The sequence below is a fragment of the Sorex fumeus genome, unplaced genomic scaffold, assembly GCF_029834395.1.
Source record: "Sorex fumeus unplaced genomic scaffold, SorFum_2.1 ptg000008l, whole genome shotgun sequence".
NCBI classification, from domain to species: domain Eukaryota; kingdom Metazoa; phylum Chordata; class Mammalia; order Eulipotyphla; family Soricidae; genus Sorex; species Sorex fumeus.
Genome location: NW_026606065.1, coordinates 31,202,879 through 31,226,348, shown reverse-complemented (window position 1 = coordinate 31,226,348; position 23,470 = coordinate 31,202,879). Strand labels below are relative to the sequence as shown.

The 23,470-nt window shown below is 42.5% G+C and overlaps 1 pseudogene; it reads left to right on the top strand.

Moving 5' to 3' along the window:
* The first annotated feature begins 9,193 nt into the window (after positions 1-9,193).
* LOC130019341 (60S ribosomal protein L9-like) lies at positions 9,194-10,254 on the top strand (annotated as a pseudogene).
* Positions 10,255-23,470: the final 13,216 nt, after the last annotated feature.

Here is a 23,470-nt window from a genome sequence, read left to right as displayed (position 1 = left end):
TAGCATGTGCACTTGTTTTTAAAATCATATTCTAGGGGCCGGATATATAGTACAGTGATTAAGATAATTAATGCATGCTACCAACCCTGGTTCAATCTTCAGCATTACATGGAGTCCCTGGAGCATTACCTGATATAAGCCCTGAGCATCACCAGGTGCAAAACTTCACATAAAGAATCACGGTCACGGTCCTCCCGTTGTTCATCGATTTGCTCGAGCGGGCCCAGTAACGTCTCCAAGTCGTGAGACTTCTTGTTACTGTGTTTGGCATATCGAATACATCACGGGTAGCTTGCCAGGCTCTGCCGTGCGGGTGAGATACTCTCAGTAGCTTGCCGGGCTCTCCGAGAGGGGCGGAAGAATCGAACTCGGGTCGGCCATGTTGGCTGCGTGCAAGGCAAACGCCCTACCACTGTGCTATCGCTCCAGCCCAAAAAGAATACAATATATTATATTCTAATCTTATTCCTATACATTTAATTCATTATTTATTTATTAATATGCACAGATTAAAATGCAAGAACAAGACTTGTGTCATGAGCTCCAGCATGTCTCTGGGGTTCCTAAGGGTAAAAGCACTAGAGAAAACCCCAGTCCCTATGGAAATCCACTGTTGACTGATAGAAGGCCTATCTGAGCTAACTCTAATGGTATCCTGATCTAGAGGCTGTCCCTAGAGGTTGTGCTTAGCAGGTTTGAATTCCAACCCTTTCTTGGCCACTCCCCAGCAGGGAACACTTGAGCAAAGCTATAACAGCTCTATTTCTCTCCTCAAAAACTAGCAGCAAGCATATGATTCTCTACACATGGACCTAGAAGTTCTTTGGCTCTCAATTAATATGGTTCTGATCATTATACAAGAAACTGGGTCCAGAGATAGCTCAGCGGCAGAGTACCTGCCTTGCAGGCTTAAGACTGATAGTTTGATCCCTGTGCCAGGCCACATGCGGGGTGCAGTCCTGGTAGCCTCCTCCCACACTGCTGCTCGTGACTCACCAGTGCCACAACAGTGTGTGCGTGCAGGAATGCTGACAGAGGTTCATCTCAAGACCAGGGGTGCAGGAGGAACTAGGTGAGTTCTGGCTGGTGGTCACAGTGACACCTGTTTGATCTGTTCAGCCTGAGAAATAACCTCTGGTGCTTGAGTCCAGAGAAGCCAAGGAATCAAGGCAAGGAGGAGATTCGACTCTTTCGGGTGCACAAAGGGATTCCAGATTGGCTTCCCCCTGAAGACCAGGCTTTCGTCTGGTCTCACGAAAGAATTGACTGCTCCGGGGCCGGAGCCATAGGACATCAGGGAGGCAAACCCAAGTTCAATCCCCAGCACCCCAGATGGCCCCCTGGCACTCAGAGAATCCCTGAGTGCAGAGAAGGAGTAAGTCCTGAGCGTTGCCAGGTATGGCCCAAAAAAGAAAAAAGGAAAAAACAATTGACTGCTTCTCTGACAAGAGAGGGAAGAAGATAAATGTAGAAAGATTTGCAGAAGCTGTAGGACACACAAAGATCTACGAAGTCTCTGCCCTACCTCTCCACTTGGGGGTCTACAGCATCTGTCCCTGACCCACCTCTCCAGCCCTGGAAGCCTATAGCATCTGATCTAACCCAGATCTCCCAGTCCTGGGGGTCTACAACATCTGTCCCTGCCTCACCTCTACCAAACCAGAGGAGTCTGCACAAAGGTTCATGGTGACTCTGTTCATCCGATGTACTCTACATATCTAGACTCCTGTGAAACAGGATTGGACTCTTATTCTGAATTCTGAAGAACATGCATGACTCCCTCTCAGATGGCAAAACTTTCAAGCTTCTGTTCAAAGCAAGAAGAAAAAAAATGGAGGGGCGAAAATGGAAAGTCTCTTTACATTTTTATCACAATACCCAATTCTAGGTACCATGTGTAAAAATAATATTTTCTTAATGCTTTGAATATCTGTCTAGGCACCTGTGTGTGCTAATGGACATTTCTACTTAATAAATGATGGAGTTCTATATACCTCATATAGAAAAGTTGTTCTGTTGTGGGACTCTGTTCTCCTAATTCAGAGACCTGACGTTTCTGGAGGAACAACGACAAGTAATTCCACAATGATAAATTTTATAAGACAAAATACTCCGCTCTACGGAGCTCAGGAGTAATTTAAAAGGAAGACAAACAGTTCCACTCCTTAATGGGTAAACAAATGTGGCAGGATAATTGATTGAGATAATATTTTTTCTCTTGTTCCTAGAGGAGCCTAGAAAGATGAAAAGGAATTGTCCTTTTCCCCCGTGAGACAGTGGGCCGCTCTGAATGTGAACTCATCTCCTGCTTAATAACTGCATCTTCTGCATGTCGAAAGTAGACTATGGACTGAACATGTTTGCCACTCAATGCCTCTTTTGCAGACCACAACACCCAAAAGGAGAGAGAGAACACAGGGGATTGCCCTGCCACAGAGACGGGGGGATGGGGGGATGGGGGTGGGAGGGATATTATCCATGGTGGTGGAAAATGGGCACTGGTGGAGGGATGGGTATCTGATCATTGTATAATTGAAACCAAAGCACAAAAAATTGTAAATCTACAACTTTAAAAAAAATAAAATAAAATAAAGGGGAAAAAAAAAAATAACTGCATCTTCGTACAGCAAAGTTGATGAACACCCGCAACTAGCAGGCTCGTTGGAGGGGGCCAGAAGAAGGTCCCCGAGATGTGACAAGGGAGAGGGTGGTGGTGTATCAAGTGCCTATGATCCCAAGATGTCCAGGGGGTCCAGAAGGATACTGCAGAGGAAATCTCCAGGTTTCTGTGTCAGCTTCTGATGAACTGCATGAGTATGAGGAATCAATGTCGCAATCCCAGTCTCACTCCCAACGCTTCCTGTAATCTTGAGAATTCTAAAAATGCATGGGTCCTGCCTTCACTCCCCAAAAATATGTTCGGCTAAACAAGTTTGGGTTAAATTGTAGACTGGCTACAAATTCTTTGCATTTCTTCCCATAAAGAGAGTCCTATTTAATTTATCTGTTTCCTCCATATACCACCTGCCTGTGAAATCATTAAGCACTTTTCCTCGATCCTGCAAAGTTGTCTTTCTCCATCCTCCATCTTCTTTCACTCAGAATAATGTCCTGTACCCGCACCATGTTGTTGCAAGTGGCAAGGTTCCACCTTTCTTATAACATCATAGTATCCTAGTTTGTGTCTACACCTGTCCTTTATCCATTTGTCAGATGATAAACATAGCTGAGCTATTGTAAGATGCTGCTGACATAAACATAGGGAGAGGTGTATATCTTCAAACCAGTGGGGTTCTTTGGGTTTTCCCCCCCTCTGGGAAAGACCCAGAAGTGGAAAACCAAAAAAAAAATCTTTTAGAAAAAAGGAAAGAAAGAAGAGTGGTAATAGCGTGGTTATATAAGATTCAAAAGGTCATTTGGAGAGGTAGAGATTTGGTTTTGGTTTTGGTTTAAGGCCACACCCAGTAGTGCTCAGAGGTTACTCCTGCTTCTATGCTCAGGAATTATTCTTGGTAGAGCTCAGGGGACTATATGAGATACCAGGGATTGAACCCAGGTCAGCTGCATGCAAGGTAAGTGCTTTACCTGTTGTACTATTGCTCCAGACCCTAGGGTCATTTTTAAGGTGAAGAATAAGACTGGACTATATAAGTTTCAAACATGTGTGTATGTTATGCGAAGGAGGACCTTCGCATAGCATATACACATACGCCTGAAACTTACATAACATAATAATTAAATGCTACTTCAATACAAAATATAAATAAATAAGCATCTCCTTAAAAAGAAATGAACAAGATTTAAAGTACATATTTCCATCACTTGCATCTGGTCTTGGCCTTGTGACTTGCTCTGGCCAGTGAAATACAAGTGGAAACTTGGAAAGTTCTTGCTCATTTGGGCTTATCGTCTCTCGCTGCACAGTCACTTATGCCCAACAATCGCCTTGACACTTTTCCCATGATCTTGTAAATTGTAGTTTGGACAGAACTGTGTGGTTGTTCTACTGAGGTTTGAAAGCCATGGGATGAACAGTTGGGTGACCTGTGGATCTGCAGGCCATGCTCCCAGAAGGTCTCACTCATGCGTGCTTGGCTATAGTAAACAGGCCATGCAGGAGTCTCTGATTTCCTGCTAAATGCTGGACAAACATAAGCTCAAACAGAACTTTACTATCTTACATTTATGGAGGCTAGAAATCTTATATCAAGATACCATAAGGCTATGCTCTCTCTGAAAACACTATGGTCGGATTTATTTTAGGTATCTCCCCTAGCTTCAAGTGCTTTGCTGTGCCTATGAGCTGCAGCTCTCAGCACAATAGCTAGGGAATCAACCTGTGTGTCCAATGGCAGAAAGGTAAATTAAAAAGTTGTGGTATCTACACACAATAGAGTATCATGTAGTGCAAGAAATGAAAGTATGCAGTTTGCTGCATTCTGGATGGAGCTGGAAGACATCATGTGAAATGAAGAAATCAGAAGGACAAATGCCGTATGATCTCACTTATTTGTGTGTTACAGGGTAACTAGATGAGGGAATGAAATGTTTTAAAGGGGGTGATACCTAGATCACCCTTAACCCCAGCGTATAAGGAGTAGAAGGAAGGGTAGGGAAAGAAATTGAGAGGATAAATGAAAAGAGGTGGACAGGAAGTAACAGGGGGCAGGAGCCAAGGGACTTGATACACCTGTGGTATAGAGGAGTGGTATATTACATACACAAACCACAGAGTCAACCACACTGAAAACCTGAGATTTTCTACAACTACAACAACCAAATTCTAAAATACGCCTGCCAAGGAGGCAGGCTCCTGGGATGGAAGGGGACAGGGGACACTGGTGGAGGGAAGTTGACACTGGTGGTGGATCTGGTGCTGGAGCACTGCTGTATGCATGAAACTCAACTGTGAATAACTTTGTAAATAATGGTGCCTTTAATTTTTTTTAAAAAAAAAGAGGTTTTGGGGGCCGGAGTGATAGCACAGCGGGAACATTTGCCTTGCACACAGCCGAGCTGGGCTTGATCTTCAGCATCCCATATGGTCCCCCAAGCACCGCCAGGAGTAATTCCTGAGTGCAGAGCCAGGAGTAACCCCTGAGCATCACTGGATGTGACCTCAAAAGCAAAATAATAATAATAATAATAATTTAAAAAGGGGTTTTTTCATTGCTTTGTTGTCATTCCTTGCTACTCTCTGGCTCGTAGATGCCATACTTTATTATGGCAGACTAGTCCACTAATAGAGAAGGAAGTAGAGGTGCTAGTTCCTTTACTCCCAGAAAAATTTTAATGTCTCTATATAATAAAGTACTTATAAGATTCTTTCCCAGATCCCAGGTTTGCTAAGCAACATAAACAAAAGGGTCTATCAGACACATCACCTGCATCAGGGCTGTAGACTAGCAAATCACATTATTTTCTTTCCTTCTTAAAAAAAAGAATCTAATGATTCTGATGACTCTGGAAGACTGTATCAGAAAATGAGGCTGTCTCAGAAAACAAACACTGTGGAATTCGCCTTTCACAAGGCATCTACAATAGTCAGTCTCACAGAAACATTATTCGTGCCACAAAAGGAAGATATAGGGGAAAATTGTGATGTGGTGAATATGTTTATTATTTCTGTTGTGGTAATATAATCATGGCTATGTACATATATACAAACTTAACAATGTCTAAACAGAGTGTGCAGGCCTACTATTTTGTTATTTTTTTAAGTAATTTTGCTCCAAGATAACTAAAATTCTCCTATTTACAGAGACATTGTAACATAATTTTTTACCGAGTTTTTAACATTTTTTTCTTTTATAAAGTAGTTCACAATATTTGATAACATTTAATATTCAAACACCTATCCCACCCCCATGACACCTTCCTACCACCATATTTCGGATGTTTCCATCCCAAACCCCAATCCTTGCCCCAAATCAGAACCAAATAATTTATTTTGTATTTTTTTTTATGAAAAATCACTGAAAATGCTCCATAAACGTTTCCATAAAGGAAAGAGTGTGAAGCTTGTTGTATTTCACCAAGGAGTCATTAAGCCCTTCTATCAGAGATCACTAACATGTTGTCAAAGGTTGAGCTTTGAGGGCTGGAGCAATAGCACAGCGGGTAGGGCGTTTGCCTTGCATGTAGCCAACTCGGGTTCAATTCCCAGCATCCCATATGGTCCCCTGAGCGCCGCCGGGGTGATTGCTGAGTGCAGAGCCAGAAGTAACCTCTGAGCATCTCTGGGTGTGACCCAAAAAAGCAAAATTAAAAAAAAAACCAGTTGAGACTTGTGTGCATATATGTGTGTGTGTGTGTGTGTGTATGTATATGTATGTATGTATGTATATGTAGCACTGTAGCACTGTAGCACTGTCCTTCCATTGTTCATTGATTTGCTCAAGCGGACACCAGTAACATCTCCATTGTGAGACTTGTTACTCTTTTTGGCATATCAAATACGCCATGGGGAGCTTTCCAGGCTTTGCTGTGCAGGTGGGATACTCTCAGTAGCTTGCCAGGCTCTCTGAGAGGGACAGAGCAATCAAACCTGGGTTGGCCGTATGCAAGGCAAACACCCTACCCGCTTGCTATCGCTCCAGTTCATGTATATGTATATGTAAAAAAAAAAAATTCCTAAGATTGGTTGCCTCCTACTTTAAACCCCATCAAATGTGGTACAGTGCTCTTGGAGTAAGGGTGGTGTGAGGTATGAGTTGGCACAATCCAGAAACACATTCACTTCCAGATGAAGCTCAGCTGAAGCGTGTGGAGAGCAGCCATGAGCAGGGCGGTGATTGAGTTCTGAGGTTCTTGGCTGCCGGGGGATCAGTCACTTGTGGTAGGGAGGGGTCTCAACTGCCCACTTCCAGGGTGCCCCAAATGAAACAGCCTGACCTAGGGTCCTGTGGCATGGCTATGGCATGTGTTGTGTTATGTTCCCTTCTGGGAGAGAAGGACAGTATGACTCTGAATTGTGGTCGATGAAAAAATTATCTGGCACCAGCCAGCATAACACTATTTTTACCACACAAATATCAGCTGACATGTATTTCCAATTTACATCATGCACAGTATGTTTTTCTTATTTAACCAGAGATCTTTTAATTCTGGATGCCTAGAGAGTTAAATATTACCTATACATTTCATTATGTCGAGTTTTAATGTTACTTTTGACAGAGAAAGTGCTTAGGATTTCCCTGAGAAAATTATTTCTTGTTTACAAATGCATATACTAACATCTAAACTTGGTCCCTACAAATAAATGAATTAAATGTTTGACTCCAAAAGCTAGAAAAGTAATAATCAATCCAAGATAAAATGAGATGGAGTAAGACAGTAAAAATATAGGCCTGCATTACTAAATTACTATAAAAGATTCATATTTTGGTAAATATGTATAATAGTTATTTCTTTAAGAAAAAAATGTAGCAGCACTCATTTTGGGAAACTAATTCCAGGGAAAAAAGAAAAGAAAGAAAAGAGAGCAAAAGAAATGAGTAAAATACTGCAGATGCAGAAGAAATGGAAATCTTAACTCTATGACTCTTTTGGTACATTTAAAAACACAAGAGAAGAAGAGCCTCTTCAGAGAAAATAGAAATTACCAAATTGTCAAAACAGATATCTCATCCTCACAGACTCATATACTTAAAAGAAATTGAAATTTTTGTCAAACACATTGCTTCTTCTTGGCAAAAAGTGCCAAAACACAACAAAAACAAGAAAAGAAACTGACAGAATATATGAACCAATAGTTTTCAAGACACCAGAAGACAGATTAGTGCTCCCCCGAGAGAGGAACAATGAAGGGAATGAGACCTCTGGAGTCCTAGCCTAGTGTCTTCAAAAGTTTTATTTAGGCTGATATCAAGAGGAGTAAACCAGGTCTGGCCTAAGGGACTCAAAAATTGATGAGATGATGTTAAGAACACAGGAAAATCAAAGCACTGGGAATAGCAGGGAACGGTGCTGGAGGGGTATGGGTAACAATTCAACACTTACATGGAGATATCCAATTGCTCCAACACCATTTCTTTTGAAGACTACCATTTCTCCTCCAAATCACCTTGGCTCTTTCCTTGTAAGCCAACTGTCCACAATATATGATTCTATTTTTGCACTTTCTATTCTTTTTTTTTTTTTTGCTTTTTGGGTCACACCCAGTGATGCACAGGGATTACTCCTGGCTTTGCACTCAGGAATTACTCCTGGTGGTGCTCAAGACCATATGGGATGCTGGGAATCGAACCCTGGTCAGCCGTGTACAAGGCAAATACCCTACCTGCTGTACTATCACTCCAGCACCTCTATTTCTTTTCTATGTGTCTTTGCAGTAATACTGTCTTTATGACTGAGATTTTATCCTAAATCACACAGTATTTTTAATTTCATTCATTTTTTTATAATAGTGTTGAAGCTTATAATATCGATGTGCAAAGTTACTGCACAGCACCACTAACAAAGTACCCACGACTGTCCACCACAGTCATTATGTAATCTCTGGTCCAGTCTTCATTTCCTGCTATTTTTTGTAAATCAGTTGGCGTAGTTTTATGCCATCTACTCCCTGGTTTTATCTATCTCTATTCCACAAACGACTGAGATCATCTGGTATCAAATCAGGTAGTATTACTCCCCCATCTTTATTTTTGTTTTAGTAACTTTGCCCTGAAGTGATGTTTCTGCTGTGATCCTGGCTGCCAACCACTGTTAGAAGTTATGGCCATGACTTCGCCTTGATGGTACAGAGAGCCATCAAGGCAAGGACTCAAGAGTCCAACACCCCAAAACGAATGTTCCTTGCCAGGGCACATCTTCCACTATCCACTATCCTTCCAAAAAAGTGAAAGCGTTACTTTACCCTTCCTTAGCAGGATTTTGATCCTCCTTAGAAGCAGCTGTCTGATGATTTCTTGATGCTGATATTGAGCTTGATGTCTCCATTTCCTTTACTGTGAACCCATCATATCTGGCATATTTCAATTTGGAATGCCCGAGAGAAAACTGAAGCAAAGGCCCCGAGAAACAGCTTAGCATCTTAGAATACCTGTCTGGCAAGCAACTGGTCGCAAGTTCCATCCCTAGTGTAGGCATCACAGAGATAAGGTGTGCAAACAGTCCAGCCAGGGAGTTAACAGTACAGTGATTCCCCTGGTCCTTACTGAGCACTACAACCAAAATGTGTGGGAACACCATGGGTAAAGAGTGCCACCCCCAGCGAGAAGGTGTGCGAACACTTAAAGAGTCACAATCCTCACTGAATCCCTGAGCCAAGTTGTGAGCGCTCCACCCTAATGTTCTCCAAATGTGAGGGTGACGTCTGCTCATCACAGCAACAGCAAAAAAAGAAGGAGGGTAGGGATCAAAAGGGAGGGGCAGAGAGATAGTATAAGGGCTAAGGTCTTTGGTTGGCATGTGGTTGACCCCAAATTTATTCCTCAGAACCCCATGGTTCCCTGAGCACTGTCAAATGTAACTCTGGAAGCTCCCCAGATTGCCCAATTAATACCTCCCAGATTGTTCAATTAATCCCCACCCCCACCACACACACACACAGAGAGCACCACATCCTCTGACTCTAGCCAGAACCCACACCCTGATTGACAATTGCTGGGAGGGACCTCCTTTCCCACAAAATAAAAGAAAAAATGCTTCTTTGCTTCATCTCCAGCGAGACCAAAGACTGTTCCCATCAATCAGACCATCCAGACCCTCAGCATTCCAAAAAATGTCAACATCTCTCTGGTGGGTGAGCACAGTCATTGTGAAGGGTCCCGGAGGCATCCTGCAGAGGGTCTTCAATCACGTCAAAGTGAAGCTCAGCCTCTGAGGCAAGAATAGAAGGGTGAGGAATGGTGGTGGGATTCTGAAGGAACTGGCTCCAATCTGCTCCACCAGCTCTTACATACACAGCATGACCAAGGAGTCACACCGGGTCTCCCAAAAAGATAAGGTCTGCGTGTCCTCACCTCCCTGTCAATGTAGTTATGCAGGAGAATGGGTCACTTGTGAGAGTCTGAAAGTTCTTGGATGAAAAAATAACACTCTCAGAGTTCGGATGAGGTCAGGTGTTACTTGCTCTGTATCTCAAGCCCAAAAGATGAGTTAGTTCTTGAAGGTAATGAGATTGAACTTGTATCAAATTCGGCTGCTTTGATTCAGTAAGACACCACAGTTCAAAACAAGGATATGAGAAAAACAGTGGATGTAATCTATGTTTCTGAAAAAGAAACTGTGCAGAAGGCTGATGAATAAGAACTAAGCTTTCCAGCTACAGAAATGGCAAGATACACAGGATGCTTCTTCAGACCTATTTGTGATAATGAGATGCAATAAAACTATATGAGTATCATCTTTTTAAAAAGAATAAAGCTAAGGCATCCCTGTTTGAACCAGTTCCATTGTAAAAAAAAAAAAAGAATATGGCTGTTGTTCAGAGTATTCTGTGGTTTAAGTCAGCTCATAACATCCACAAAGTACTCAAAGCTTGCATGTCATGAAAAATAAATGTCTACCAGAACCAAAGCAATAGCAAAGTTGGTAGGGTACTTGCTTTGCATGACGCCACCCATGTTTGATCCACAGCACCTCATATGGTCCTTCAGCCTGCCAGGAGTAAGTCCTGAGCACTACCAGGTGTGGCCCAAAAATAAAACAAAATAATATTTCTAACAATAACAAAGTTATAAAAAATATTATATATATCAATATCATAAAAATGAATAATGATGTCTAACATTGGACAAAGCGGTACTTTAAGCAAGACTACCCCTCACCCTAAGAAGATCTTGGGGCTTAGAAGACAATTGGAATCTCATCTGGTGGGATAAATCCATAAAGAATTTAAGGGATAGTTGCTTTGGAAATCACTTTTCAACAGGTGGAGCTGGGGTGTGAATCTGAAATGTTCATCTAATTTCAAGCATTTACACCTTTAAATGTTCCATGGAAATGTGTTGGGCTTAATGAATTCAGGCAGAAGCCCTCATTTGCCTACTTTCCCTGCACCCAAGTTGCGGTGAACGGGTCACATTGGTTTCCCTTTCCTCTCAGTGCAGTGTGAGGGTTAGTGCCAGAGGCAAGGTGGGAAAGGAATGAAGCTGACCTGCAGCTCCAATGTGGACAGCTGACCTACAACCCCAGACAAGAGTGATGCAGCATTCTGAGACTTCTACTGAAAGATGCTCAAGCAGGTAAAGTGAGTGAGCTTGTCTGGGCAGGACACACTTCTGTTGAGATGCATCCGAAAAGTATCCCTTAACTTACTGTAGTTAATGTGCCTGCAACCCAGTTCAACATTGCATCCAGTATGAGTCACCTATTTTGTTTTGTATTGTTTCCCAGCAAGGTCAAAGGTAGTGTTCTTCACAGACCAGCCTGTATTTGATCAGATAAAGCTCACCCTCAGCTCTACCTCCCTTTCACCTGGAGGATGAGAGGGAAGAAGAGCACTGTTTCGTGTGTGCAAAGTATCCTGAACAACTGAGCTCATGATGTGGCCCTTCCTATTTCATTGGAAATGAGGTTGGTTAGTTTGGTTTGGTTTTTTAATTTAGGCACCATGGCATACAAAGCTTTTAATAACAGAGTTCTAGGCATTCAATGTTCCAACTCTGAACTCACCAACAGAGTCAAACTCCTTCCCTCATCCCCCACTTGATCCCTTAGAAAGGTAAAGGTAAAGGTCCTCCCATTGTTCATCAATTTGCTCGAGCAGGCCCAGTAACGTCTCCAATGGAGACTTTTATTGTTACTGTGTTTGGCATATCGAATACATCACGGGTAGCTTGCCAGGCTCTGCCGTGTGGGCGAGATACTCTCGGTAGCTTGCCGGGCTCTCCGAGAGGGGCGGAGGATTCGAACTCGAGTCGGCCATGTTGGCCGCGTGCAAGGCAAATGCCCTGCCGCTGTGCTATCGCTCCAGCCCTTAGAAAACTCTTTTTATTTTTTACTTCATAGTTTGAGTCACGTGTTCAAAATAATGCTGACTCAGGATTTTGATGCACATAGCTACCTCACTTCTAAATCCCCAAAAATGTCTGAGACCCTTGATGGATGCCCTTATGTTTTCACTGGTTCACCTAACTCATCTCCCACTTCCCCATCCCCAAACTTCTTCTTGGCATTCTCATTTCTCTAATCCAAGGAAACAGGTTTGCTATCATTTCAGACCTACTATTCCCTTGTCATTTTTCTTAATACATACCAAAGATAAGTGAGAGCATCTGATATTTGTCTTTCTCCTTCTGATTCACTTCACTTCGCCTGATATCCTCCAATTCCACCCAGGTTGCAGCCAACTACGTAATTGCAGAAGATAACTTCTGACAGTATTGCATCTACAGCATACTAGCTGGACGGAGAGTGAATGCATTATTCAGTGTCTCCACTGATTACAGCCTAGGGACTCTCAAGGATCTGGGGACAGATTTCCAGGGGACTACAAGTGCTCTGATTTATTTTCTGAAGGGTGTTTTCATTCCAATGCCTACATTAATGTAACGACATCCACTGCGTGATCACCTTATAACCAATTATCTCCCCAGATGTCTTTGCTCATGTTTGCATTTCTGGTTAGTTATGCTGGAGACAAGTAAAACCATTGAAGCTAATGAGAAAAGAAGCAAGATTAACCATAAATAAATCATTATCACTAGCTGAGAACAAATTAATGCTAAAATGACCCTCCACACAAATCAAGGTTTGTCACCCTTTAAGTAGCAAAAAGTGCTGGAAAAAAATGATTCTCTGCACAGTCCTTGGGATATGAACAGAGTAAATTCACTACTAAATTTAGGTGTTAGGTAACAGTTTAGTTGTAGTAAAATAACAACATATTCTGCAGCAAATTACTATTGTTAATTTGTCTCTTTTCTATATGTTTGCATTTGCTTCATAAATTTGATTTTAATGCATGATTTTATAGTACACAGAAGCACAAGTTGCCCCTAATTTTATGTTTTTGTGTGTTTAGGTAAAATAACAAAAATATTTAAATAAATATAAGTCAAAAAGTCTTAGAATTTTTATGAGATTTTTGCTCACACTTGAGAATTAATGAACTATGCCTAATCCTTTCCATTTGCTTAAAATGTGATGGGCCATTTTTCAAGTCATTTTAATTAAAAGGAGAGAACTATAGAACAATGAAAGGAAAAGTGATCAAAGTGCCAGAAGTCCAATTTCAACCTGGTATGGTTGAAGCAGAAGGTTGGAAAGTCTTCGACGAGGTGCTTTCACCTCTCTGAAACTCAATTTTACCATGAAATAAGGGTTAGAGTTTTATTTTCTTTTTTGTGTTTTATAATACTTTACAGGACAGGGGGAAATGTCACAGTGCACCTCTGGCCAGCTCTGCTAGCCCACAGAGAGCATTCAGTGCCCTAGCCACATGCGGGGCAGGGGTCACTCAGTTTATGGGGCTGGAGCGATAGCACAGCTATAGGGCATTTGCCTTGCACGCAGCCGGCCCAGCGGAGCCGAGTTCAATTCCTCTGCTCCCCTTGGAAAGCCCAGCAAGCTACCCAGAATATCTTGCCCACACGGCAAAGCTTAGCAAGCTACCTGTGACATATTCGATATGCCAAACACAGTAACAAGTCTCACAATGGAGATGTTATTGGACCCGCTTGAGAAAATCGATGAACAACGGGAGGACAGTGCTACAGTGCTACTTGCCTGTAAGGCATGAAATAATACTTTACAACTCTATAGGTTTTCATTTTTGTCCTGTTGGGTGTTGAACCCAGTACATCATACTTGCAAAAGCATGAGTTCTACCTTTGAGATCCAGTGATAATCAAGAAGCTATGAATAGGTAGGTTTTTTCCAGTTTTTTTTCTAACTAAACTGTGACGGTTCTGTCCTTTGTTCTAAACATGCTGGCTGGCAGCATCTGGCTCCGAGAATCCTGCCTTCTCTGGTCTTTGTCCATCACCACAATCTGGCGTCTCCAAATGTCAGGTGTCTAGACTCCCTGGACTTCTGGAGGAAAGTTGGACTGACCTTGTGAGCTTCTATTTTCAATCCTCTTCGTCTTATTTTCCCCTTTCTCCAAACCTTATGCTACAGTCAAGTGAATTCTGAAGATTTTTTTGTGGGTGACCTTATCTGTACTTTATTATTAGAAAAGAGCCCTGCCCCTGTACCATCCACCCCCTAGAGCAAAGAGATGCTAACAGATTGTAACACACACACACACACACACACACACACACATACACACACACACACACACACCACTTTGCTATTGTATATCTAAGAGACCAAAGGCAGCAATTCTTTTTTAATAAGTTTTATTGGATCACCATGAAATACAGTTACAAACTAACATAATTATGTTTCAGTCATACAATACTCAAGCACCCATCCCTCCACCAGTGCACATTTTCCACCACCTTCGTTCCCAGTGTTCCACCAGCCACTCTCACCTCACCCCATTCCCTACCTCTGAGACAGGTACAATCCTTCTTACTCTCTCTCTAATTTGGAGCGTTATGGTTTGCAATACAGATACTAAGAGGTCATCGTGTTTGGTCCTTGGTCTACTTTCAGCACACATTTCTCATCCCGGGTAATCCCTCCAATCATCATTTATTTAGTGGTTCCTTCTCCAATCCCAATTGTCATTCCCCCCAGCATGAGGGGCCAGCTTCCAAACCGTCACATGATCCTGCTGACCTTTATCTCTACTGAACGGCAGCAATTCTTTAAACTAGTCCATACCCTCTGGGGGAAGTTGTAGGAGAACCTGATGGTGAAAAGTCTTGTCTTTTGAATTTATTGGCACTTAAGCAAAAGTGATGCTGTTTTTCAATTCCACACTATCCCCATCCTGATAGTCATGTCTTGTACCTGTGCCATCTGCTCCCACACTGACAACAATGAGCCAATGGGATCTTGCATAAATGGCATTGTATGACTTGTAAGCTAGATCATGAAAGAAAATCATAAATTCTGTTTTATTCCTTCTCAGATTACACCCCCATGGAAAGCCAGCTACCCTTGAGAATCTGCAGGTGACCTGTGAAGAGGGTCACAAGTCAAGGAACCAAGGTTTCCTGCTCACAGCCATGGAGGGAGGGGGGGGTCACCTAAAAGCAGGTGTCACCTCTAGCCACTGTCATTCCTTAAGATGACTCAATTCTGGGAAAATAGCTCAAAGGGATGGAGTATATGTCCTGCATGTTTGCAGTCCAGAGTTTAATCTCTATGATTTCATTCTCTTTGCCCCAGAGCCACTAGATATAACCCTGGTAAATTATGTTTTGACCATATCCTTATGAATAACCATAAGTCTAAAACACTCAGTAGCCTTTCCTGAATTCCTGATCCCCTGAAACTATGGGAAATAATAAATCCTTATAGCTTGAAGCCACTACATTATGGGTAATTAAATATACAGTGACATATACCCCATACAAGAGATGGAATGCTAAAGCCATTCTTTCCAGTAGTTGGGGAGGATCTGAGACATCAAGGATCCCTGATATTATGTTCTGGAGGCAGCCTCACCTTATATAAAGACAGATAGATTACAAAGCATTATTTAAAAAAAGGTCTTGATATCAACAGGGAGTTGCAAATAGTTTTGTACAAAAGCAAATATGGCCAGGAAGAATATTTTGGTAATTCTAGGATCAACTGAGGTGATAAATACAGTGCTAACTCTAGACATAAGAAATTGGTCAAGGAAAGTACATTTAAATATGTTTGCAAAATTACCTGGCCATCTAGACCATGAGGTGTATACTATGATAGAAGACGCATGGTTAGATTGAATATCTGTGTGTATGCACACATTCAGAGCATGTAGATATCCATGTAGGGTGAAAAATAAGAAAAAGGATGAAGACAGAAACTAGGATTAAAGATGGCACTGGGAAAATTACCAATGCATTAGGGCCATTCGCTGTAGAGGGAAATCCACTACTCCAGCTTGCTATCTTTCAAACCTGACTGCATGGGAGAATACATCTGAATGGTGAGCAAAACCTCTGTAGCAAAGAGTTTGACTGTCATGTTTGGATGTTTCATTGGTGGTGCTTTTAAGTCTCCCACTCCCTCTACCCTTGTAAGAACCTCCGTGTGCTCCTTTCTTTGGGTTGATTAGGAGGCTCCAACCAGTATAGGGCAACCTGGCCCCCAACCTCTCCTCCTAGAATGGTGAAAACTCAAAATTTCCCTTCTTTGCTGTCTCAGGTCATTCTTAGAGGTCCAAGGCAATCAGCCTACAGCTGGCCAGGCAGTTAGTGTTCTGTGTAACAGAGAGGACAGCAGAGCCTGGGGAAATGTTAAGGTTCTTTTTCCCTACAGAAGTGAAGTTTAGTTCCAAAGATTTGACTAAGGAGAGAGAGTGGGGCAGCTCTCGGTTGGCTATTTCAACAAGATTCAAGGGAATACTGGGGCTGCATGTTTGTGTTCTGGCCAAGCACAATGGTTGTGCAGATGCATCTCATTTCTGATCCCTGGAAGCTCCAGCTGGTTCTAAAAGGCAAGGCTGGAAAGGCAACCTTGACATTGCTGATGTCTATCTTTCCACCCAGGTTGCTGCAAATGAACAATATAGGTAAATTAATTGGGTGGTTGTAAGCTGTAGAAAATGTAGAAATGTAGAAAATCAATTGTGTGGTTACACACTATAGAAAATGTAGAGAAGAAATCCAAAAAAAAAGGGGGATGGGGCAGAGTGATAGTACAGTGGGTAGGGTGTTTGCCCTGCATGCATCCGAGCCAGATTGATCCTCGGCATCCCATGTGGTCCTCCAAGCACCTCCAGGAGTGATTCCTGAGTGCATAGCCAGGAATAACCCCTGAGCATCGCCGGGTGTTACCCAAAAGGCCAAAAAAAATGTAGAAAAGGTTTCTCCTGAGCTTCTGGTGTGCTGATGTCATGGCCATAGTTAAATAACCCCACTGAAACTTTGGTTCATATGTCCATCAAAACTAATGATGTCTTATATACATACACACCCAACACAGAGTATGAAAAGGTGTGGGATGACAGTAGGAGGCTTCTTGGGGAAAGTAAGAGATGACTCTCACAACTGCTCCAAGAATGACCCAACACAACAGAGAAGGGAAACTTGAGTTTTCACCATATGAGGGTGAGAGGTTGGAGTCCAGGTTGCCCGGTGCTAGTTTGAGCCTCCTGCCCACCCGTAGAAGGGAGCACACAGTGATTCTTACAACCTCCCTAGGTACTGGGGACAAGAGTAGAGGCACACTTAAAAGTGCTACCAATAAAATAGCCAAAATCACAAACTCTTTGATTCAATTCTTAATAATACTTTGATTTGGTGGATTACATTTTACATTTTTTGAATAATTCTCATGCTTTTTTTCAGCATGTTTGATTTCAATGAATTCACTTTAAAAGACTAATCAGGGAGCCTCAATCAAGTTTTTTCTATAAAAATGCATTTTTATTTGATATTACCTTGGTACATAGTTTTCAAAAACTCAGTGAGTTGATTTAGAATTCATAGAATTCAGAGGTGCACAGTATATCATGAGGCTGATATTTTGCGATAAAATTTTCTAGTCCTATTAGGAAAACAAATGGTCAGACAAACAAATGGTCACATGGTTCTTTTTTGTCCAAGTCAATGGGAGCAGATGCTAATTTAGTCACTGTTAAGTGTTGAGGCAGTGTTACTTTATCGAAGAGGTGAGTCAAAACTGTGGGGGATATTGTTTTAATGTTGCATCAAGAAGAAAATATACCAACCAGCAATAATCACACCTAAAAATTAGCATTCAAATAGTGCTGGATGGTTTAAAAGTGCGTTAGTATTTTGTAATTGTCTTGCTTTAGAATGCAAACTGTATGAAAGCAGAGATTTTTGTCACATCTGCCTGTCTCTCTGCTATATCTTCAGGGCAACAATGTCAGGCACATAGGAAACAGTCATGGATGAATGGAGGTATGAAAGGAGGGAGGGAGGGACAGAAGGAGGGAGGGAGGGAGGGAGGGAGGGAGGGAGGGAGGGAGGGAGGGAGGCAGGAGGGATAACTGGAGGGATGGAGAGAGGGATGGATAGATATCAAAGAGATTGAAGCAGCCAGGACTTGAACTCACATATTCCTTCAATTAATTTTTGTTTTTTTACTAATTAACCTTCCTTATGTGTTGTTGCTGTGATTACCAGAGGTTTCACACACACACACACACACACACACACACACACACACACACACTGGCTTGTGGTGCTTGCAACGTGCTCATGGGGGGGTCACACACTTGGTTTCGTTTCTCACACACTCTAGCCCAAGGGCTCAGACACAAAATGACAGTGCATGAGAAATCACATACTTTACTGTGGCACAATAATCAGAAATCACCAGAAATCCCAATCACTGGGGTTCCTGGGAACACACGCAGAGCATGTGGAGTCATGCCGGGGGTCAAAATTTCAACCTCACACTTACCTAGCAGGTGCCTTGCTATGGCACACGATTTGATACTGAATTATTCCTGGACCCCTCTACATTTTTAAATTTTTAATGTTAAAATTTAAACTCATTTTCATGTTAAGTGAAATGAGTCAGAAAGAGAAGGACAGACATCAAATAATTGCATCATTTGAGGAATATAAAGTAACATAATGGGAGACTAACTCCTAAGGTTAGTAGGGATAAGGGCAAGGAGGATTCCTCCATGACTTGGAAGCTGGCCTCACATGCTGAGGGGAAAGGCAGCTGGGATGGAGAAAGGACCTCCAAGCAAAGGATGCTTGAAGGCCTCTCTTGGGATGGGAGATGCGTGCTGAAAGTCGACTACAGATTGAACATGATGGCCACTTAACTGAATTGCAAACCATAACAACCAAAAGGAGAGAGAGAGAGAGTAAAAGGGAATGTGCCTGCCACAGAGGCAGGGGGGGTGGGGGATGGAGTGGGGGTGGCAGGAGGGATACTGGGAACATTGGTGGTGGAGAATGGGCACTGGTGGAGGCATGAGTACTCAACCATTGTATGACTGAAATGTAATCATGAAAGTGTGTAAGTCTGTAATTCTATCTCACAATATTTCATTAAAAAATTTTAAATAAATAAAATTTAAACTCATAACAATTCCACTTGGTGTTGTAAAAAATGTCGAACCCTTAAGCAGAAAAAAAAAAAGAAAAAAGCTGTTGAATGGGCTAAGCACAAGCTTCGGATGCAGGAGGTTCAAGTTCAACTGTCTGGCACCCAGACCACTGCTAAGAGCAACCTCTGAGTACTACTGGAAGCAGCCCCTCAGCACCACCAGGTATGCCCCCACCCCGCCCCCAAAATCTCCTCCTCACTATTCCACATCATTAAAAATGGCTGGGAATGATCAGAATTATCTGCTTGGTGGCTCCAGTGTATCAAGGGCAAGTGCCCGTGATGTGACTTCTGATCCCCAGCCAGGATTTCAAGCCACAGTAGAAAATCAACGCTAACAGGAACAATCTCCCCAGTACTAGTGATTCATAGTTGAATAGAACATGGATTAACTACTTCCTCCTCAAAAAAATAATCATTCCAATTAAATATTCAATGGAATATTCACATTTTCAAATTCTCCAGGTAATAGGAAATTCACATTTTTTAAATTCTTAGTTAAAGAGTCAGAGAAAAATAAATACGGTTTGATCTCACTTGTACCGTATCCTACTAAGTACCTAGTAACAAAGATTCAGCGAGCGTTGCTAGGGACAGGGAGGAGAGGATAATGGGAAGGTAATGGACACAGAATTTCAGGAAGAAGATGAGTAAATTCAGGGTTGGAGAGAGAGAGAGTGCAGGCATTAAGGAGCTTGGCTTGCATGTAACTGAACCTGGTTTGATTCTCCCACAAAGCCCAGTTCCCTGAGCACTGGTGGGGACAGACCCCAAAGCAAAAAGCCAGAAGTAATTGCTGAGCACCACAAGATGTAGCACCCTCCACTCCCACCCCAGAAAAAAAGATGGTGATTATGAGTTAAATCCAGAGGATCTAAGTGACTATTGTTAAAAATATGGTATTGAATGCTCAAATGTGGCTCAGAAAAAAGAGCTTGAATGTTCTCTCTTGCTCACTCTCACTTGCTCACTCTACTCCCTTCCATTTTCCCCCTCCCTTACTCTCAAACACATGCACAGGGAACTATGCAAGGTTATGAATATGTTCCTAACCTTAAATAGTAATTATTCACCAAGATGGGCTGGAGTGATAGCAAAGCCGGTACAGCGTTTGCCTCACATGCAGCCAGCCCGGCCGAGCCGGGTTCGATTCCTCCTCCCCTCTCGGAGAGTCCAGCAAGCTACCGAGAGTATCTCGCCCCCACGGCAGAGCCTGGCAAGCTACCCGTGATGTATTCGATATGCCAAACATAGTAACAACAAGTCTCACAAAGGAGACGTTACTGGGCCCGCTCGAGCAAATCGATGAACAACGGGAGGACCGTGTCCCTTATTCATCAAGATATCCTATACCAGATCTTCACATTTCACATCTTAAGAGATAGGTTAGCTGTTTTTCAAGTTTGGAATAACATGGTTAATAGACGAAACTCCTCACAAGAAGCATTTATATAACAAAGGATAACAAATGCAGATATTTGCGTTGAAGATACCTAAAAGGGCATGGATAAATTTTGCTTTGTGGTTCTTTCTAGCAGTGGGAATCTGAAAAGTTGACTGGAGGCAGAAACCAGTGGAAAATTGCTGAAGTCTTGCTTCTTATTATAAAGGATTCTTAATTGGCTGAATATTTTTATATAAACATGGTTATTTTTATAACTTTCAAATTTATTATGCCTAGAATGTAGCATAATAATTTGCCCCATATATGACATAGTCAATAACTTTGAGTGTGTTTATCCTGATCACCCATTTGCTTTAGCACATTCTATTATTTATCTGTGAACTTATATAAATGTTTTCTGATTATATTTTGGTAAAATGTGCACACATATGTATATACAGAGCGATAGCACAGTGGATAGGGCATTTGCCTTGCACACGGATGGCCTGGCCAACCCAGGTTTGATTCCTCTGCCCCTCTTGGAGAGCCCCTCTCAAAGAGCCCGGCAAAAGAGTATCTCGCCCGCACAGCAAAGCCTGGCAAGCTACCCATGATGTATGCCAAACACAGTAACAAGTGTCATTTCGATATGCCAAACACAGTAACAAGTGTCACAATGGAGATGTTACTGGGTCCGCTCAAGCAAATCGATGAACAACGGGAGGACAGTGACAGTGACGTTTATATATATATATATATATATATATATATATGTATGTATATATATATATTCTCTATAAAAACATTTTCACACATTTTAGAACTCTATACCTCACACCAGTGCCAGAATAATTGTTAAAGTTTGTGTAAATTTTACTATTTTTTTTTTAAAAATGGACCAGAAAGTAATACAGAGGGTAGGGCGCTTGCTTTGCATGCACCTCACCCAGATTCTATCCCCAGCATCCCATTAAGTGCTCTGAGAATGCTAGAAGTGGTGCCTGAGCACAGAGCCAGGTGCGGCCAGTAACCCCTGAGCACTACCAGTTGTGACCAAAGAAAAATCAAACCAAAGCACAAAACATGAGGCTGGAAAGATAGTACACTAGGTGGGGGCATTGCCTTGTACACAGCTGATCTTGCACTGTATACCAGCACTATATACAGTTACCAGAGCACTGCCAGGAGTGATCTCTGAACACTGCCAGGTGTGACCCCGAAACAAAACAAAGCAGAAAACAAAAGTTGGTAAGAATGTGGAAAAACTGGAATCTTTGTGCACCTGTTGGTTGGATTGTAAAAGAAGACAACTGATATGAGTAAGAGGAGGGCAGTTTCTGGGGAAAAAAATTTTTAATTATAAAACAAATTTCCATAAGCTCCAGCATTAGCACTTCTGGAATTAAATTTAAATAAAAAGAAATTCAAAGAAGACTCACAAATGAATCTCGGAACCTGGCAGCTCGCTGCAGGAAGGGCTCCAGACCATGCGCAGGGCTGACCTCTCAGGGGCACCTCAGATGGGAGCAGGCGTCCTCTCTCCGCTGCACCAGATGAACCCCAGCAAGCCCCAAACCTCCAGAACCCAGTTGCCATCACCCTTATGGCCCATCATCACAGGCTCAGCTCATTCCCAGCCCCTCATGCAAGAGAATAAATCCGCTGAAAAACCCAAATATGCAGGACCCAGTGACTGAAAACACCAGGCCTCAAGGAATCAGGACTGGCTATCCCTTCCCATCTCCCCGCCCACCCAGGGTCACGCCCACGAACTTTCTCCGGGTGCCATTTAAGTGCATTAGTGGCCATGACCCAGAGACTCCTCCACCCAGATCCCCCATCCTCCAGTATGTAGGTGTTACACCCACCAACAGCCCCTGGCACTGTGTAATCCCATCAACGGACAAGACCCAAAGACTCTAAAATCCAGCTCTTGGAAGAGAACAGTGCAATCTCCTGCCTCCGCTCCTGCCTCCTCCTCACCAGGGCCCCTAGGAGGAGGGTGGGTTGAGTTTCCCTCCCTGCCCCGAGCAGAGCCCCGGCAGCTGAAGACCTCCAGTTCCAGCCACAGCCATGCTTAAGACCACTCTCCACACGTTCAGACGAGCCTCAAGCATGAAGGTACTGGCAGAGGAACCCAGGTGTTATCTAGTTCTTACTCTGGAGAACCTGGCAGGCTACCAAAAGTATCCTATACACATGGCAGAGTCTGGCAAACTCCCCGTGGCGTATTCAATATGCCAAACACCAGTAACAGTGATGGGTCTAATTCTCCTGACCCTGAAAGAGCTTGAATGTGGCACTTTCTAAAATCTCAGGGCTAGGACGAAGGAGACATTACTGGTGCCTGCTCAAGGAAATCGATGAATAAGAGGATGACAGTGATACAGTGATACAGTGATACAGAGACTCACAAATGAATCTTGGAACCGGGCTGTTCACTGCAGAGATGGCTCTGAAGACCAATTATTTAAATTTTTAGTATCCCAGAAGCACACAGCCGCTTTGGCAGCCACAAGATATCTCATACTATTCTTTTTTCACTTTTTTGTTGAATCACTGTAAGATAGACCCTTACAGACATCTTATACTATTCATAACAGGCAATACAAAAAATTTATCTATCATCTGCCTGTGGGGGAGGCTTGAATAGTGGTGAGAAACTTCGAAATAATGGTGGTGGGATTGGTGTTGAAATTTTGAATATAATCAATTATTCTGAACAACTTTATGAAAATGAAATTTTTAATTTTTAAAAAATAAATTCAAAGGAATTGTTCAATGGAATTGAAAAGAGTATCTCAAAGATATGATCACTTTTATATTCCTAGATCTAAGTCCATCAACTTTTTTAAAAAAGGAAAAACTGGGGCCAGAGCGATAGTACAGTGGATAGGGCATTTGCCTTGCACACAGCCGACCCGAGTTTGGTCTCTGGCATCCCATATGGTCCCCCAAGCACTGCCAGGAGTAATTCCTGAATGCAGAGCCAGG